Source organism: Triticum aestivum, chromosome 1A (genome assembly GCF_018294505.1).
Source record: "Triticum aestivum cultivar Chinese Spring chromosome 1A, IWGSC CS RefSeq v2.1, whole genome shotgun sequence".
Taxonomy (NCBI): domain Eukaryota; kingdom Viridiplantae; phylum Streptophyta; class Magnoliopsida; order Poales; family Poaceae; genus Triticum; species Triticum aestivum.
The window spans coordinates 148,725,405-148,742,964 of NC_057794.1; positions in this window are offsets into that span (position 1 = coordinate 148,725,405).

Genomic DNA, 17,560 nt, shown 5'->3' on the forward strand with positions numbered 1-17,560 from the left:
TCAAGTTCGAGGAACTTCACCGAAGAATATTTGCGTTGCAGAGAAGAATGAGCTACATCTATTGAAGACATGTAGGCGAGAAGATTGATGTGAAGGAGTTAGCCCCTCGAAAATTATTGCTGACGTGAAGCAATTAGTTCGGAGCTTCTATCCGAAGGAAAATTACTGCAGCGTATGGAAGTCGAAGACAAAGTGAAGACATAGTATTCATTTCATTGTTATTCTTTCATTTATTTGAGTCATATGACCTCCGTACTATTAAGAGGGGTATAGGTTCTCGAAGCTTAGATCCGCTGTGATGCTTAGCCCAAAACCTATGAAAGATGCGAGAGAAATCTCTTTATGCTTCGAATGAATACCTGGCAGCAGTAGACGTTGTTCTTTGCGCTGCAAGAGATATCTTTCGAACTAAGGAGATAGCTTTACTTGCTCCGCAAGTAATGTTACCTGTTTTTAGCAAAACATAGTGGGGTAAACCCCCACTGTAACTCTGATTTTCATTAATAAGGTTATAATGTTACATCAACTATACAAAAGAGCTTGAATAAACAAGGAAATCTACAAGTAGTCTAGCCAGCTCTGCATGCCTTCCTTCAAACTAGGTTTTGCTTTTTTTTATAATCATGTCAAAGTGCTATTTGAAAGTGCTGATACAATATGCCATATTCTTTTCCTGTGTTTCCATAAGCTCCAGCAGCCAGCAATCAAACATTCCTTGTAGCAATTAATGTTGTTGTGTCTCCTACCATCCAACAACATTTCTAGAAGATCATAATCTCTATTCCATTGAATACCAATATTCATCCAGAAATTCTGACTGAAATCACAGCTAAAAAAGGTGCATCAAATGTTCATTGGCCTCATCTTCACATAAGACACATGTGGTGGTTTGGATATGAAAAAAAATCTGGTGAGGAGATCTCTAGTGTTAAGCCTATCCTACAGGAGCAGCCAGCAAAAAACTTTTGCTTGGGTAATGTAGAGGATTTCCGTATCCATTGGAAAGGTTTTGGGGCATCCATAGGATTGCCAATGTATTCCAAATATATTCTTTTGTTAGAATATTTCGCCACCCCAATAGAATTGCCAAGAGTCTGGTTGATCATGGTTCTCTCTGTCATTGATTAGAGCTCTTAATTGAATATTTTACTGAATAGCAATGGTTGACATTGGCAGATGAAACATCTCATAGAAATTGTCGTAGCTAAGACTACTTGCCTCCTCTAGTGTGGTGTGTGCATTTTTTGCATGGGAGAATAATTGTGCCATCATGCTAATCAAAGGTTGAGAGCACCATTTGTCAGACCATAGTTTAATGGTATTACCTGAACCAGCAGAGCAGACAGTCAATTGTTTAAAGTTCTCCAGAATGGAGCAACAGTCCCTCCACCAGAAGGATCCCACTCTTGTAGGGAAACATGGTAATTCACCATTAGCATAGTAATTATTCCAAATCAATATAACCCAGGGGATGTCATGATTATTGAAGAATTTGTAAAGGAATTTGGTGAGAAGGTCTTTGTTTTGCATTCTGAGATCAAGTACACCTAGACCTCCAGCTTTTTTGGTGAGACATACCTTATCCTATTTAACTAGGCAATTACCATGCTTGTTAATTCCTTTACCATACCAAAGAAAACTCCTACCAGATTTTTCAAAGTGGTCCAGAATACCGAATGGCACTCTAATGAAGCACAAGTAATGTTACCGTTGTGCTCAACATCCGACCATTGGACTCGTGTTGTTCGGTCATTGGCTGCTCCACATGTCCAATTTGGTCATTTCCCTTCAGGGAAGGCTGCGGCTATAAATAGCCACCCCGCTCCAACATTGTTCGTTGGCTGTTCCGATTAAGATTTGTGAGAAGATTGATTGAGCATCCCCTCTCTGAGTGATTTGAGTTTAAGATCCACCGAGAGAAAAATCAAGATCCCAAACTTAGACAGTGGTTGAGCATCATAGTAGTTATGAGTTAGAGTTCTTGTACCTATTACTCTTGAGAGTTGCACACTCTCTAGATGGATAGGTGTCGGCTCGAGTGTTAAAGAGTTGTTGTCTTCACCGAGCTAGATCTTCAACAACCAAGAGTGATTGTGGTTTGTGAAGGTCGACCGAAGGTTTGGAGATCGCCAACAAGTATCTACCACAAGTGAAATCAACTAGAGTCTGATCACCTCTGACTTGAAGGAGAATAGGGCGAAGAGAGTTTATCTTCTAAATCACAACCCCTCCAACCAGACGTAGTCGTTTCGCAGAAGGGCAAACTGGTCTACCAAATCCATCTGTCTCCATCGAGCACCACTGGTTCTATGTACTTCACTGCATACTTTCAGCAGTTTACTTTTGTGCTTTGTGATGATAGTTTATCTGATCTGGTTATGACTATTGCATATCACTCGTATCAATCATTTCTATCGTTCCCATCTGATTATCTTTCGTTGCTTATCTTGATGCATTCCTATCATTCAATGTGGCCAACAAGCTTCTGAGCACTCTTGATTCAACCTTCGATCCCATCATAGCTGAAATCGACATGCCTATGAAGAACTTCACTATGTAGAGGTCATGACGCTGTTGTCTATTCACGAAGAAATGATGGAACTAGAAAATGCAGATCAAGAATCTTATTCGCAAAGTGAAGGAGAAATTCTCTCACATTATGGCAGTTCACAAGAAGAAGAAGAAGAAGAAGAAGAAGAAGAAGAAGAAGAAGAAGAAGAAGATGTCGAGAATCAACACACTATCACAAGGGGACTCGAGATGCTCACAAAAAGGCTAATAGATCTCAGAAGACAAAATTTGTGCCTCACGAATGATGACGAATTTGACTTGTCTGAATCATCAAGAAAATTACCTCCGAAAGAAATGAAGTTCTTTAAGTGCAAAAAATTCGGTCATCTCATAGCAGATTGTCCTAGCTTGGAAGGAAAACCTAGTAACAGATGGAAATATCTTCACTGCCATGGATTCACTTGAATGGATCATCATACTAAGCTCTCGAAAAAAATGAATCTTCCTCATCCTCTTCGACGAGACTAGTCACTAACATGAAAACAAGAGCAACCATCGAATCAAACATGAAGAGAATATCATAGCTAAATAGAGCATGTGCTGACATGACCCTGGAATCTGAAGATGAGACTTCCGAATCAGAATCAGAAGATGAAGAGCTTCATAGAAAGATAGGAAGAAGCAATGCGTTCATTGCTTATGGATCATCTGAGAAATCATTCGAGTCAGACACTGATGATGATGCTTCAAGTGATGACGAACCTATCGTATCCTGTCTCATGGCAAAAACCTCAAAGGATCAGGTATCAACAAAACATAAAAAATCTGTGAGTGAATATTCTCCCGAATACATTGCCTGTGCTAAACTGGTGAAGATTGCTAAATCTCAACAAGATGAACTTGAAATACTTGAGAACAATCTCAGGAAAACCGAGGGATTACTGGTCGAAGAGTTGAAGAATAATCAAGAGTTGATCGAAAAGCATGATGCTTTTTCTTCAACCATAGATGATCTTTCCAACCGATATGATTCCCTTATAGTTGACTACGAGAGTTTGTCAGATGAACTCCTTAACATGAATCAAGAATCGAGTCACTGAACAGTCTCATAATGTGTTAGCGAAAGAAAATGCTTCTCTCTTCCCCGAGCAATCCAATCGGCTTCCTGATGATTTTGTACCTCCATGGTTACAATGTCCAGAACGATGCAATGCTGACTCTAATGCTGAATCTTCTAATGCTATCATCGAGAAAATTGCAACTACTATGAATGATATCTCTAACCCTTCTCCCAAGGAATTTGTTGCTCTCTCTGATGAAAAATTGCAGATTAAAAAACTTGCTTGAGACAGGAATGCTAAACTTCCTTAAAGGGCATCCGACTCTTTGTGATGTGCTCAAGAAGTCCATACTGCACAAAAATCCTCGAAAGGAAGGTTTGGGTTTAGAAAGAAAACTCAACATTGATGGAACTTACTGGACTCCTGAGCAGTATCCACAAACAAGTTGGGTTCTTGCCAGAAGTAGAACTCTCAACCTGCAACTCTATCCGGATATGACTCACCCATTTATGTTGTTTCAGATGAGTCTGATGACTCAAACTACAAACTCTTCAAACAACATAATGTTAAGATATTTGCCTGATATGTTGGGACTAATTGCAGGTATGGTTCACCCAAGAAGCAAATCTGGGTGAAGAAGTGTATTATTGAAAGTCTATGTGTCACTGCTAACTTGAACTTGCAAAATGATTCTCTTCTAGGAAATGGTTATTATTCACAGATTAACACTAAAACTTCCTCGAAAGGATATCAATTAAACATTCGACAGAAGGAGTACATGCATAGCTCCTCAAATCATTATACTCATGTCTCTGGAAATAACTTTGATGCATATTCATATGATTACTCTCGAAATGCACAGGTGAAAGAGCAATCATGCCCTTACATCATGTTTTGATGTTGATGACAATATACATGTAGGGGACTAACAATGGTTGTCAAGTTAATCTCAGGTGCTAGTCCCCGGTTCATCAAAGTGTGTGGATCAAGAGCATACAAAATGATTGTACTCAAGGATGAAGCATAAAAATTGATTTCATATTTGTTTTCTTGAGTATAGGATCCCGCACTATTAAGAGAGGATCGATATGGTTAGTTAAAGGCTTGCTCTTGCTACAAACCTCCTTGCCATACATGCACATGCTAAAACCTTCATGTTTCTGCCTCTTGGCTTCTGGATGTCCGGGCTTCATGCCGGATGTCCGGGCCTCACGCCGGATATCCGGCCTAGCCATCCAGAGAGCACTTTTGTGCTGTGCTGCACGTCGGATGTCTGGGTTATACCCCGGATGTCTGGGCCTTCCTCATACGCCGGATGTCCGGGCCTTCCTCATACGCCGGATGTCCGGCCTCTACTACCCGTGGAACAACTGAGGTTCTGTAACCTTTTAGTGATCACGCTGGATGTCCGGCCATCTGCCGGATATCCGGGCCCTCCTAATATGCTGGATGTCCGGGCTTGGCCCCCGGATGTCCGGCCCCTCTGTTTTTTGTTCTGTTTCTGGTCCTCGTACCCTGCCAGATCAGATGTCTGGCCCCGTGCCCGGATGTCTGGCCTGCTCATTCACTTACACTTTAACGACCATATTTGTGCTCACACTATATATAGCCCTTCTTCCCCACGGGAGAGGGTTGACCATTCACTTTGAACAAACCCTAGAACACATTTCACTCTCTCTCTCACTTCTCCACACCAAATCTTAGATCCCCAAGGGATTTGAGAGCATTTGAGAGGAGTTGTCCGATCAAGTGATAGATCCACTCCTTCCCCTTCTTTGCACCTAAGGAATTCGTGATTTGAGCAAGTCTTGAGTTCTTCCCCATCGTTCTTGTTAATCTTGGAGGTTGGAGACTCCTAGGCAGTAGGAGTCTTTCGGAGAGTAATCGACCATTGTGATTACCCCCAAAAAAGTTTGTGAGGGTTTGGAGACCACCCCAAGGTCTACGACTAGTGGTTGAGAAACGCCTCCGTGGTGTTGTCTCAAAGGGAGAATAGGGCGAGACTTCGTGGCGTTGGTGTGGCTTCATGGTAACATCCACCTCTCTAACGGTGACGTAGCTTTCCTCCAAGGAAGTGAACATCGGCATACATCCTTGTCTCCCGGAGTTGCGGGTATCCCTAACCCTCACTCTCTACTTGTGGTTACTTGTTTCTTAGCTCTTACTCATTTCATATTGTGCTTGCTTACTTACATACTTCTGATACTTGTTTATCTTGCTTAGCCCTTAGCATCACACTTGCAATTATTAGGCTCACTTTCATATTCCGCATTATTGCCTAAAATTGCTAAGTAATAATTCAAATTTGTTGGTGTACCTATTCACCCCCCCTATAGGTCCATCTCGACCCTTTTCAATTGGTACCAGAGCCTCGTTCTCTATTCTTGTGGCTTAACCGCCCTAGAGCGAGATGAACTCCGATGGGACTCCCCTCGTTGCAGATCCGAACAATATGGGCGCGGCTTCCAGGGAAGCCAAGTCCTTCACTTCAGAGGATCTGGAACGAGCTCTTGCTAAGCAAAAGGAGGAGAATGATGCGTCTCTTGAGGCCTTGGTCCAAATGAGGCTAGCCACACTAACCACGATGCTTGCACCACTTTCTGGTGGTGCGGCCTCGAGGCCAGCTGTGCCTACTCCTTCAATTGGCCAACAACCTCCTATCAATGTGTAACACCCTCGATGCGGCTATATCTTCCACGTGTCAAAGCACGACTTAGAGGCATAACCGCATTGAAAGCAATGTCGCAAGTGAGGTAATCTTCACACAACCCATGTAATACATAAGGGAAAGAGATACATAGTTGGCTTACAATCACCACTTCACACAATTACATGAATAAAGCATTACATCAACCAGATACAATCAAGGTCCGACTACGGAACCAAAATAAAAGAAGAACCCCAAATGCGACACGGTCCCCGATCGACCCCAACTGGGCTCCACTACTGATCAACTAGAACGAAACGACACAAAGGACAAGATCTTCATCGAGCTCCTCCTGAGCTTGGTTGCGTCATCTGCACGGACTCATCGGCACCTGCAAGCTGGTTTTGGAAGTATCTATGAGTCACAGGGACTCAGCAATCTCACACCCTCGCGATCAAGACTATTTAAGCTTATGGGTAAGGTAAAAGGTATGAGGTGGAGCTGCAGCAAGCGACTAGCATAATATGGTGGCTAACATACGCAAATGAGAGCGAGAAGAGAAGGCAAAGCACGACCAAGAAGCTATGATCAAGAAGTGATCCTAGAACAACCTGCGTCAAGCATAACTCCAACACCGTGTTCACTCCCCGGACTCCGCCGGAAAGAGACCATCACGGTTACACACGCAGTTGACTCATTTTAATTAAGTTAGGTTCAAGTTGTCTACAACCGGACATTAACAAATTCCCATCTGCCCATAACCGCGGGCACGGCTTTCGAAAGTTCAAATCCCTGCAGGGGAGTCCCAACTTAGCCCATGACAAGCTCTCACGGTCAACAAAGGAATAGACTTCTAGCGGGAAGACCCGATCAGACTCGGAATCCCGGTTACAAGACATTTCGACAAGGTAAAACTAAACCAGCAACACCGCCCGAATGTGCCGACAAATCCCGATAGGAGCTGCACATATCTCTTTCTCAGGGCACACTTAGATTGTCTAAACTTCCGGTAGGCCAGCCCAGAGTTGCCCCTGGTGGCCACCAGCGGCTGACAGTTTGGACCAACACTCAGAGGAGCACTGGCCCGGGGGGTTAAAATAATGATGACCCTTGAGTCTGCAGAACCCAAGGGAAAGAAAAGGCTAGGTGGCAAATGGTAAAACCAAGGTTGGGTATTGTTGGAGGAGTTTTATTCAAGGCGAACTGTCAAGGGGTTCCCATTATCACCCAACCGCGTAAGGAACGCAAAATCCGGGAACATAACACCGATATGATGGAAACTAGGGTGGCAAGAGTGGAACAAAACACCAGGCATAAGGCCGAGCCTTCCACCCTTTACCAAGTATATAGATGCATTAATTAAGTAAAAGATATTATGATATCCCAACAAGTAAACATGTTCCAACAAGGATCAACATCTCCATGTTCCAACAAGGAACAAACTTCAATCTTCACCTGCAACTAACAACGCTATAAGAGGGGCTGAGCAAAGCGGTAACATAGCCAAACAACGGTTTGCTAGGACAAGGTGGGTTAGAGGCTTAGTTCAACAATATGGGAGGCATGATAAGCAAGTGGTAGGTATCGCAGCGTAGGCATAGCAAAAGAGTGAGCAACTAGCAAGCAAAGATAGAAGTGATTTCGAGGGTATGGTCATCTTGCCTGAAATCCCACAAGGAAGAAGAACGAGTCCATGAAGAAGACAAATGGACGTAGTCGAACGGGTCCTCACAATCACGACGTTACCGGAAACAACCCGAAGAATCAACACCGGAAAGAAGCACACAACATAGTAAACAACCACCACATAATCATGGCATGATGCACAAACAAGTATGATGCATGTCCGGTTTAAAGAAGCATGGCATGGCAAAGTGCAACAAACAACACTACAAATTAAGTGGAGCTCAATATGCAACGGGTTGCATATTGACGGAACACCACATCAATTATTTAGTTCTCTCTCGGTTATGTACTCACCAATATTCAATGTTGTTAAACATGGCAAGAAGTGAGGCATAACAAAACTACACAATCTAAGCAATTTAAATGGGGCCGAAACCATCAAACAACAATTCTGGTAAATCCCCATATGCATTTAGCAATTTGGTGCAACAACAATTTTAAACATATTAAATGTTGTTATCATGATGCGGATGGCATGTTCAAGTTTATGCAATTTTATTAAAAGTTGACAAGAGCATTAAGAAGCATTTGTCATCGTGGCGGAAACAAAAGGGGTGCCACAGCGACGATAACGAAACGGTGCCACGGCAACATTCCGGTTCCGGTAACTCGAGTGAGATATTGATGCAAAGGAGAAGTGTGCGGATGCGTGCAAAAGATGGTGGGGCGCTCCCGGATTCCGGGTGTCCCACGAGACGACGGTAACAAGGCAAAAGAGGGGCAACGTGCATTGACAATTCGAACACGGTTCGAACATGAGCATCTCAAACATCGCAAGCATTCAATCACGGATGTCGTCTCGGGGTTATACCTTCGAAGCGTGCATTATCGGAGGGGTTCGAGTTTGATGCGGTGTGGGGGAAGTAGACGTTCCGCGACGGTAGTCGAAGTAGTTGTTCTCGTTTTGTAGTTGTTCGGGGTCACGACACGGAACTTGACGTACACGGGGTCTTCAGCGATGGTCGTGGTACATGTTTTGTAGACGTTCAGGCGGCGGTAGTGGGACACGTTTTCGTAGAGGGACTTGATGAAAAGCATGTCGGCGGTAGAGGTACAAATGTTCTTGGGGTACTTGTCGGTCCGGTCTTGACGGTCTCGTTTTGCGACGGTAGTCATACTAGTCTGCGGTAGTGGAACTTGGTGCATCCAAGGTCGTCGGGCGTAATGGTACACATGTCATCGGAGTACTTGGTGTCTCGTGTAACTCCAAGGTTTGTTGTGTAAACATACACATGTCTTTGGTGAAGGTAGCTGTACATGCCCATAGATGAACTTGCCGGGTCTTTGACGTCTTGGTACCTGGCGTCCTTCGACCTTGAGAGAAAAGAAACCGAATAGCGACTGTGCACGATGGGAGGGTCCTGCAACAACAGGAGGTCGAAAGGCGAAGCGGCAGCAAGACGAAGTGAGGTCGGCGTCGGACTTGGCGTGGAGCATGGGAAACAGAGCATCTGGAGACTGGAGAGGTCCTGGACTTCGGGTGCGCGATGCCACAGGGAGGAGGCGAGACCTCGTCGGCGCATGAAGAGGGTCGGGTCGGCGGGGCCAGATCAGCCGACGAGGTGCCTTGGGATGTCGAGGTGGCGGAGGTCACGGGATCGAGCACCGGGCTTGAGGTGCAGGAGGAACCCGGGCGGCGACGAGGATGGCCGGCGGCGAGGCGGCACTTGACGGCGGAGGGCGACGCGAGGCGGAGGAGGAGCGGTGGCGCTGCAGGCTCGCGGCGAGGGAGGAGATCCGGCGGGGGTGCGAGGGAGCTGGGCGGCGGCCTGCTGGGTCCGGCGAGGGCGATGGGGCGCGCTGGTGATGTAGGGGAAACCCGAGCGCGGGGGCGAGCGAGGGGGTCCGCTCCTGGCGATGTCTGCGAGTGCGTGCGGTGGAGGGAGACGAGGGAGAGGGAAATTGAGAGGAGAACGAGGGATCGAGCGGGCTAGGGTTAGGATTAGAGATGGCCTTGGCTGGGCCTTAGGCTTAGAGGCCGGCTGGATCCAGGTGGGCCGCGGGGAAGGAAATGGGCCTAGAGCGCTCGCGGGGAAGGCCTTGGCTGGCAGCGGGAAGGCTGTTGGTTGGCCGGCCTAGCGCTGCTACTGTTGTCTCTTTTCTTTTACATTTCTTCAGACAAAAATACAAAAGAAAAGAGCAGGGGAAAAAGGAGATGTGTATGAGAATTATAAAAAGTATCCTCATGACCCTAAATTCATGCCCTATTTGATAAAATTGGTTTGGACATTTTTAGAGGTAGAAAAATAAAACAAGTTTAATTATGATTCAAACTTGAGGCATTTTTGAACCTAACCAAAACAACTCCAAAGGATTTGAAATTTGACAGAGAGGGTTTATGCATGGAGAACTAGCACCAGGAAAAGAATGAACATTAATGGAGGAGGAGGAAAAGGACACTTGCCAAAATGAAAGAAATAAGAAGGAAGGAGGAGGGCAAGATGGCACTTGCAAAAAGAAATAAAAGAGAAGGAAGGAAGGTGGTGATGCATGGATCTCACATGGGGCATGCAACAAAATGTCATGCATGAAATGATGCAATGCAAAAATATGCAATGATGAATGCAACAAGCTAAACAAATCACACAAAGAAAACCCGGAAACCCTGGAAGGCAATTGGAGCTCTGGTCTTGAGGCGTCACACAATGAACACTCCAGTGTTCCTTGGCTTTATGCAAGACCTCAAATAGAGTAACCTAAGTATAACCCTCAAGGCTAACCTCCTTTACCTGATGAATCTACCAATTTTTCTTTGTGGAGAGTTGCTATGCAGGATCATCTTCGATATGGAAATGATGAAATGTTGGAGATCTTGGAGTATGGCTACCAAGATGTTGACCCAAATAATCTTACACCAAGAGAGACATATGACAAGAATCTCAACGACACATAAACCATGTGCATAATAAGAGGTATGACCGACAAGCAAAGGAGACCATACATACATATCACAAGTGCCAAGGAATTATGGGATACCATTGTGAGAACCAAGACCGGTACCTCCACTCTCCGGCTTGCTCAATATGAAATTGCCAAGGGGCAATTGCAAAACTTTTGTATGGAGAAAGGTGAATCTCCAAAGCAACTTCTTGAGCGTCTCATGACCCTCACCGCCGACATTGAGTCATGTGAATGTGACAAGACACAAGATGGATTCAACTTTACTAAGAGATTTCTCGTGGATAAGTTGCTTCACGCTCTTGCTCCGTATCATCATCAAATGGTGTTGGACATAAGACAACACCATGGATTCAAAGAAATGACTCCGAATGACATCATATCCACCTTCCAACTATTTGAAGAGTCAAAGGCATGCTACAAAACATCTTGCCATGCATGGTACCCCAGCATCAAAAATCAATCTTGCACTGAAGGCCAAGCATGTATGTGAAGAAGAGCAAAGTGAAGACGAAGAAGAAGATGATGATGAAGATGGTGATGAGATTGAATCTGATGAGGGCCCTTCATATGAAGACAGGGCTCTCTTTGTCAAGAAGTTTAGCGCAAGAAAATTCAAAGGAAGATTCCAGAAGAAGAAAGTGAGAAAATGCTACAACTGTGAAGAAACCAACCACTTGTCCAACGAGTGCCCTTATGAGAAGAAAGAAGATAAACCAAGGTTTCCCAAGACCTTTCCCAAGAAGAAGTTGCCAAATCCTTTGAACTCCAAGCTCAAGAAGAGAGATGGGAAAGCAATGGTTGCTCAAGAAGAATCTGATCCGGATGATGTTAGTGGTGTTGCCGGAGTTGCTCAAGATTCTCAAAACACGTCGAGGCTAGTCAACAAGAGTGGTGATTTTGTCACCTACAACTACATGAAGGACTACAAGGGCAACGCTCACAAGTGCCGAATGGCAAAGGCCGTGATAGAAGATGAAGAGGACCAAAGCTCACCTGACAAGGTCAAGGTAACCCCACGATCAAATCCTCCTATTTTCACTCCTCTTACTCCTAGTGATGAGTATCTTGATGCGGAGGATAGTTATGAGGAAGATGATATAGATGATCCTATGCTTGCTAAACTAAATAATTTCATGTGCTCCCTCAAAGGAAAGAAGCCCGCTATGTTTCGTATGCTTATGGAGATGGTGAATAAGCACACCATCACCATTAAGGAACTCGAAACCCTCGTCACCGAGGAAAAGGAAAAATATGAAATCCTTGAGCGGAAAGTCCAATATGAGGAAGCACGAAATGATGAACTATGCTTGAAAATTGGTGCAAACATTGATGTTCATACTAAAGATCTTGCCTCCTTGAAAAAGGCTAATGACTCTTGCGAAGAGTTGATGAATGATAAAAGTAAGCTTATGAAGTCTCATGCTTCTCTCTCTAAGAATTGTGAGCTCCTATCCATGTCACTTAAGACTAAGGAAGAAGAGCTCACCCTCCTTACTAAGAGTTTTGAGACGCTCAAGCTTACTTATCTTGAAACTCTAGCCAAGGCTTACTCTTCTCCTATTATCAATGTTGATGCTTGTACTACTAACTCTAGTAGTGATCTAGCATCTATTCTTGAGGAGAATCGCTTTCTCAAGGCTCAATTTGAGAAAGGTATCATGACATGTGCTCAAGGACAAAAGAACCTCAATGAGGTATTGAGCCAAAACAATGAGGTGTTTGCCAAAGAGGGGCTCGGGTTTGACCCAAGCACAAGCAAGAAGAAGACGTCCTCTCAAAAGTGCACCACCCCTCTAAAAGAAACATTTGTTCGAGAAGGGCACAAGGAGAAAGGTAAGGTTGTTAGTGGGAAGGCCACAAGGGGCATGCCCACTCTCAACAAGCCAAAAGAATTCATGCCTCCATCTTATGCACTTTGTAAGACTAAAGATGGAGAAGTTTATGCTAAGTTTGTTGGTCCTCGAAATGCATTTCGGTTTTATGCTATTTGGGTCCCTAAGACCCTTGTGACTAACTTGAGAGGTCCCATTGCAAATTGGGTGCCTCTAACCAAGTCATAATTGTGTGTAGGTTGCTTTCTCCGGTGGAGTAAAATGGGTGATTGACAGTGGATGTACCAACCATATGACCGGAGATAGCAAATTGCTCTACGATTTCATGGAAGCTATTCAACCATTTATGAGCATTATGTTTGGTCGAGGATCAAAAGGACATGTACTCGGGTTGGGAAAGGTGGCTATCACAAATGACATGTCTCTTGCAAATGTCATGCTTGACCAATCCCTTAAATACCATTTGATTTCTGTTCGCCAATTGGCTTCTGTTGGTTATGATACACTCTTTGGACTAACAGATGTGAAAGTCTTTAAGAGAGATACTCTCGAGGTGGCCTTTGTTGGAGAGTTGGATGGCAACCTTTACACGGTTGATTTCTCGAAAGAGAGCACATTCCATGCAACTTGTCTAATGGCCAAGGCCGACAAGGGGTGGCCATGGCATCGTCGGCTAGCCCATGTCAGCATGAGAAATCTTCAAGATCTCTTAAAGGGTAATCACATCCTTGGACTAACCAATGTCTCTTTTGAGAAAGATCGTGTGTGTAGTGCATGCATAGCCGGGAAGCAACATCAATCAAAGCACCCACCCAAGAATATTGTTTCTACTTCAAGGCCTTTGGAGCTCCTTCATGTGGATCTTTTTGGGCCTCCTTCATGGGATAGTGTTGCTGGGAAAAAGTATGGGCTTGTCATTGTTGATGATTACTCAAGATATACATGGGTCTTCTTCCTCAAGTCCAAAGACAAGATGAAGATCACCTTCATTGATTTTGCCAAACAAGCACAATGCAAGTTTGACAAAGAAATCTTGGCAATACGAAATGATAATGGGTCTGAGTTCAAGAACTACACCTTGGAATAATTTCTTAGTGGTGAAGGGATTTAACATCAATATTCAGCTCCATACACTCCCCAACAAAATGGTGTAGCAGAAAGGAAGAACCGCACACTTGTGGAGATAGCAAGGTCCATGTTGGATGAATACAAGTAGCCACATAGTTTTTGGGTCGAGGCTGTCAACACCGCAAGACATGCATCAAACTGGCTCTTCCTCCACACTATATTGGAAAAGACTCCATATGAGCTCCTAACTGGGAACAAACCGAATGTCAAGTACTGCTACCTCTTGAGCACTGCGTTGGTTTTCCCTTGAAGAGGAAAGGGTGATGCAGCAAAGTAGCATAAGTATTTCCCTCAGTTTTTGAGAACCAAGGTATCAATCCAGTAGGAGGCTATGCGCGAGTCCCTCGCACCTGCACAAAACAAATAAATCCTCGCAACCAATGCGATAAGGGGTTGTCAATCCCTACACAGTCACTTACGAGAGTGAGATCGGATAGATATGATAAGATAACATTTTTGGTATTTTTATGATAAAGATGCAAAGAAAAAAAGGCAATGAAAATATGATGAAGATAGACCCGGGGACCATAGGTTTCACTAGTGGCTTCTCTCAAGAGCATAAGTATTTTACGATGGGTGAACAAATTACTGTTGAGCAATTGACAGAATTAAGCATAGTTATGAGAATATCTAGGTATGATCATGTATATAGGCATCACGTCCAAGACAAGTAGACCGACTCCTGCCTGCATCTACTACTATTACTCCACACATCGACCGCTATCCAGCATGCATCTAGAGTATTAAGTTCATAAGAACAGAGTAACGCCTTAAGCAAGATGACATGATGTAGAGGGATAAATTCATGCAATATGATAAAAACCCCATCTTGTTATCCTCGATGGCAACAATACAATACGTGCCTTGCTGCCCCTACTGTCATTGGGAAAGGACACCGCAAGATTGAACCCAAAGCTAAGCACTTCTCCCATTGCAAGAAATATCAATCTAGTAGGCCAAACCAAACTGATAATTCGAAGAGACTTGCAAAGATAACCAATCATACATAAAAGAATTAAGAGAAGATTCAAATATTGTTCATAGATAAACTTGATCATAAACCCACAATTCATTGGTCTCAACAAACACACCGCAAAAGAAGATTACATCGAATAGATCTCCACAAGAGAGGGGGAGAACTTTGTATTGAGATCCAAAAAGAGAGAAGAAGCCATCTAGCTAATAACTATGGACCCGTAGGTCTGAGGCAAACTACTCACACTTCATCGGAAGGGCTATGGTGTTGATGTAGAAGCCCTCCGTGATCGATGCCCCCTCCGGTGGAGCTTCGGAATAGGCTCCAAGATGGGATCTCGTGGATACATAAAGTTACGACGGTGGAATTAGGGTTTTGGCTCCATATCTGATCGTTTGGGGGTACGTAGGTATATATAGGAGGAAGAAGTACGTCGGTGGAGCAAAGGGGGGCCCACAAGGGTGGAGGGCGCGCCTGGGGGGGGGGTAGGCGCGCCCCTACCTCGTGGCCTCCCTATTGGTTGCTTGATGTAGGGTCCAAGTCTCCTAGATCTTGTTCGTTTCAAAAATCACGTTCCCGAAGGTTTCATTCCGTTTGGACTCCGTTTGATATTCCTTTTCTTCGAAACACTAAAATAGGCAAAAACAACAATTCTGGGCTGGACCTCCGGTTAATAGGTTAGTCCCAAAAATAATATAGAAGTGTATAATAAAGCACAATAGTGTCCAAAACAGTAGATAATATAGCATGGAGCAATCAAAAATTATAGATACGTTGGAGACGTATCAAGCATCCCCAAGCTTAATTCCTGCTCGTCCTCGAGTAGGTAAACGATAAAAATAGAATTTTTGATGTGGAATGCTACTAGGTATAATTTCAATGTAATTCTTCTTAACTGTGGCATGAATATTCAGATTCGAAAGATTCAAGATAAAAGTTTAATATTGACATAGAAATAGTAATACTTCAAGCATACTAACTAAGCAATTATGTCTTCTCAAAATAACATGGCCAAAGAAAGTTCATCCCTACAAAATCATATAGTTTAGTCACGCTCCATTTTCGTCACACAAGAATGCTCTCATCATGCACAACCACGATGACAAGCCAAGCAATTGTTTCATACTTTAGTAATCTCAAACTTTATAAACCTTCACGCAATACATGAGCGTGAGACATGGATATATCACTATGGGTGGAATAGAGTATAATGATGGGGGTTATGTGGAGAAGACAAAAAAAGGAGAAAGTCTCACATCAACGAGGCTAATCAATGAGCTATGGAGATGCTCATCGATTGATGTTAATGCAAGGAGTAGGGATTGCCATGCAACGGATGCACTAGAGCTATAAATGTATGAAAGCTCAACAAAATAAACTAGTGGGTGTGCATCCAATTTGCCTACTCACGAAGACCTAGGGCACTTGAGGAGGCCCATTGTTGGAATATACAAGTCAAGTTCTATAATGAAAAATTCCCACTAGTATATGAAAGTGACAAGACAAGAGACTCTCTACCATGAAGATCATGGTGCTACTTTGAAGCACAAGTGTCGAAAAAAGATAGTAGCATTGTCCCTTTTCATAATTTTTTGGGGTCTTCTTTTTTTATTTGGCCTTTCTCCTTTTTATTTATTTGGGACAATGCTCTATTAAATGATGATCATCACACTTCTATTTATTTACAACTCAATGATTACAACTCGATACTAGAACAAGGTACGACTCTATATGAATGCCTCCGGCGGTGTACCGGGATATGCAATGAATCAAGTGTGACATGTATGAAAAATTATTAATGGTGGCTTTTCCACAAATACGATGTCAACTACATGATCATGCAAAGAAATATGACAATGATGAACGTGTCATGATAAACGGGATGGTGGAAAGTTGCATGGCAATATATCTCAGAATGGCTATGGAAATGCCATAATAGGTAGGTATGGTGGCTGTTTTGAGGAAGATATAAGGAGGTTTATGTGTGAAAGAGCGTATCATATCACGGGGTTTGGATGCACCGGCGAAGTTTGCACCAACTCTCAATGTGAGAAAGGGCAATGCACGGTACCGAAGAGGCTAACAATGATGGAAAGGTGAGAGTGCGTATAATCCATGAACTTAACATTAGTCATAAAGAACTCACATACTTATTGCAAAAATTTACAAGTCATCAAAAACCAAGCACTACGTGCATGCTCCTAGGGGGATAGATTGGTAGGAAAAGACCATCGCTCATCCCCGACCGCCACTCATAAGGAAGACAATCAAAGAACACCTCATGTTTCAAATTTGTTACATAACGTTTACCATACGTGCATGCTACAGGACTTGCAAACTTCAACACAAGTATTTCTCAATTTCACAACTACTCAACTAGCACAACTTTAATATCACTACCTCCATATCTCAAAACAATCATCAAGCATCAAAGTTCTCTTAGTATTCAAAACACTCATAAGAAAGTTTTTACTAATCTTGAATACCTAGCATATTAGGATTATTTAAGCAAATTACCATGCTATTTAAGACTCTCAAAATAATCTAAGTGAAGCATGAGAGATCAATAGTTTCTATAAAACAAATCCACCACCGTGCTCTAAAAGATATAAGTGAAGTACTAGAGCAAAACTATATAACTCAAAAGATATAAGTGAAGCACATAGAGTATTCTAATAATTTCCGAATCATGTGTGTCTCTCTCAAAAGGTGTGTACAGCAAAGATGATTGTGGTAAACTAAAAAGCAAAGACTCAAATCATACAAGACGCTCCAAGCAAAACACATATCATGTGGTGAATAAAAATATAGCTCCAAG